This window comes from Apium graveolens, chromosome 5 (assembly GCF_009905375.1).
Source record: "Apium graveolens cultivar Ventura chromosome 5, ASM990537v1, whole genome shotgun sequence".
NCBI classification, from domain to species: domain Eukaryota; kingdom Viridiplantae; phylum Streptophyta; class Magnoliopsida; order Apiales; family Apiaceae; genus Apium; species Apium graveolens.
In genome coordinates, this window is record NC_133651.1 from 164852620 (window position 1) to 164856009 (window position 3390).

The 3390-nt window shown below is 43.8% G+C and overlaps 1 non-coding gene across 1 annotated transcript; it reads left to right on the plus strand.

The window, feature by feature from the left end:
• The first annotated feature begins 2912 nt into the window (after positions 1–2912).
• LOC141662409 (small nucleolar RNA R71) lies at positions 2913–3019 on the plus strand. Its single transcript, XR_012550527.1, has one exon. It is a non-coding gene; the product is annotated as a small nucleolar RNA R71 (small nucleolar RNA).
• Positions 3020–3390: the final 371 nt, after the last annotated feature.

Sequence of the window (3390 nt, forward strand, 5' to 3'; positions counted from 1 at the left end):
TCAAATTTGAAAGGCACATCCTTCTCAAGCAAGTTGCACGGCGGCTTAGATATCTTCGAAAAGTCCTTGATGAAACGCCGATAAAAACCCGCATGACCAAGAACACTACGGATTCCTTTCACAAAAATAGGTGGTGGAAGATTTTCAATGACTCCCACCTTGGCTTTATCCACCTCAAGACGCTTGCTAGAGACCTTATGCCCAAGAATAATGTCTTCACGCACCATAAAATGACATTTTTCCCAATTGAGCACCAAATTAGTTTCCACACACCTTTTGAGCACGGCACGAAGATTATTCAAATATTCATCATACGAATGTCCAAAGACGGAGAAGTCGTCCATGAACACCTCGACATTACTCCCAATCATGTCAGAGAATATAGCCATCATACATCTCTGAAAAGTGGCCGGTGCGCCATATAACCTAAACGAAACTCTGTGAAAAGTAAACGTGCCAAATGGACAAGTGAAGGTAGTCTTTTCTTGATCCTCTGGTGCAATACAAATCTGATTATACCCCGAGTAGCCATCCAGAAGACAATAATACTCATGATCAGCCAACCTGTCAAGCATCTGATCAATAAACGGAAGAGGGAAGTGATCCTTCCTCGTGGCCTTGTTCAACTTTCGGTAGTCCATGCATACTCTCCATCCCGTGACTGTTCGAGTGGGGATGAGCTCGTTCTTCTCATTTACTACCACAGTAATACCTCCTTTCTTAGGCACACATTACACGGGGCTCACCCAAAAACTGTCAGAAATAGGATAAATGATTCCTGCATCTAACCACTTCAGACTTTCTTTCTTTACCACCTCTTTCATGATAGGATTAAGTCTGCGTTGTTGCTTAACAGTTGGCTTACTACCTTCCTCTACCAGAATCTTATGCATGCAATATGAAGGGCTGATCCCCTTGATATCTGCTATGGTCCATCCAATAGCCGCTTTGAATTCTCTCAAAATCCTTAAGAGTTTGTCCTCATCACTACCTGAAAGGTCAGATGCAATAATAACAGGTAATGTAGATGCATCATCTAAAAAAGCATACCTCAAGTATTCAGGCAATGGCTTAAGCTCCAAGGTGGGTGCCTCCTCAATTGATGGTTTGAGCTTTCCTCCAGCATTTTTGAGGTCAGAAGTACCAAGAGATTCAAATGGCATGTCCAGCTTTCGCCTCCAGGGAGAAGCATTAAGATATTGTAATTGCTCGTTGCCATCTTCATCATCACTGTCAAAATTCCCCACTAAGGCCTTTTCTAATGCATCAGACATTAGCATATGATCGAGTTCTGAAGTAACCGCGGAATCAATCGCATCCACTTTTAAGCACTCCTCATCTTCTGTAGGGAATTTCATTACTTTGAATACATTGAAGGTCACATCCTGATCCTGCACCCGCACTGTAAGTTCACCTTTCTGTACATCTATCAAGGTACGGCCAGTGGCCAAGAAAGGTCTTCCCAAGATTATGGGAATCTTCCTATCTTCATCGAAATCCAGAATAACAAAGTCTGCAGGAAAGAAGAGCTTATCCACCTTGACTAGCACATCCTCCACTATGCCTCTTGGGTAAGTAATAGAACGATCAGCCAATTGTAGAGACATGTAGGTGGGCTTTGGATCAAGCAAATCCAACTTTTTAAAGATCGACAATGGCATCAAATTTATGTTTGCTCCCAAATCGCAAAGGCACTTGTCAAAAGACAACTTGCCAATGGTGCAAGGAATGGTGAAGCTACCTGGATCTTTAAGCTTTGGAGGTAACTTTTTGTTGCAGCACAGCACTGCATTCTTCCGTTAGAGCTACAGTCTGAAGGTCATCCAGTTTCACCTTCCTTGAAAGAATACTCTTCATAAACTTCGCATAACTAGGCATTTGCTCCAGAGCCTCAGCGAAAGGTATATTGATGTGAAGTTTCTTCAACACCTCCAGAAACTTACCGAACTGCTTATCCAGCTTTTGTTGTTGCAATCTCTTAGGGAAAGGTGGAGGAGGATAGAGCTGTTTCTCCCCTGTATTACCCTCAGGTAGAGTGTGCTCAACTAGTCTTCCTTGGTTCTGCCGCTTTCTCCTTTTGCTTAGCTTTTTCATCTCCAACTTCAGCTTCTCCTTCTTTTGCCTTTTCAGCATCAGCAACTTTCCCAGACCTTAAGGTAATAGCCTTGACTTGCTCTTTAGCTTCCTTCCTGCCTGGCACTTCCGTGTTACTGGGAAGTGTGCTAGGTTGACGATTGAGCACTGCATTGGCTATTTGACCGATTTGATTTTCCAAGGCCTTGATCGACACCGCCTGACTCTTGCACAATAGCTTAAGTTCCTCAAAATCAGCACTAGTGGGTGCAGCTGCACCTCCCTGTTGAGGATATGATTGCCTTTGAGCATACTGTTGTGGTTGCTGGAATCCAGGTGGATTGAACTGTTTACTCACACCTTGCTGATATGGTGGCTGAATAGCATTCTGATTATTACCCCAGCTGAAATTTGGATGAATTCTGTTGTTAGGATAAGTAGCTGGCACAGGCTGCTGTTGTCGCTGATAATTGTTCACATACTGAACAGATTCATTAACAAGAAAACACTGATCCATAGCATGAGAACCTGCATAAAGCTCACAGACCATAACTATTTGATTGACTCCATAGGTAGCTAGAGAATCGACCTTCATAGACAGCGCTTGGAGCTGCGCTACAATAGCGGTGGCTGCATCGACTTCCATAATACCTGCTACCTTCCCGGGCATCATCCTTTGAGTTGGGTTTTGATGCCCATTTGCAGCCATAGTCTCAATAAGATTATAAGCCTCAGTATAGCTTTTGGCCCACAAGGCGCCTCCAGCTGCTGCATCGAGCATGGGCCGAGATTGGGCCCCTAAACCATTATAGAAACCAGTGATCACCATCCAATCGGGCATTCCAAGATGTGGACACTTTCTCAACATTTCCTTGTAGCGCTCCCAAGCTTCACACATAGATTCTGTAGGTTGTTGCGCAAATTGAGTAAGAGCACTCCTCATAGCAGCAGTCTTTGCCATTGGATAAAACTTCACCAGAAACTTTTGCGCAAGATCTTGCCAAGTAGTGATGGACCCAGCTGGTTCAGAATGTAACCAGTCCTTAGCTTTATCCCTCAGTGAGAATGGGAAAAGCCTCAGCTTGATAGCCTCATCAGTCACACCATTATATTTGAAAGTACTGTAGATCTCGACAAAATTCCTTATGTGCATGTTGGGGTCTTCAGTCGTAGCTCTTCCGAAAGAAACAGAGTTCTGCACCATCTGAATAGTGCCCGGCTTGATTTCAAAGGTGTTAGCTTGGATAGCCGGATGAAGAATGCTTGACTGAATGTCATCAATTTTAGGCCGAGAAAAGTCCATAAGAGCTGGATCTG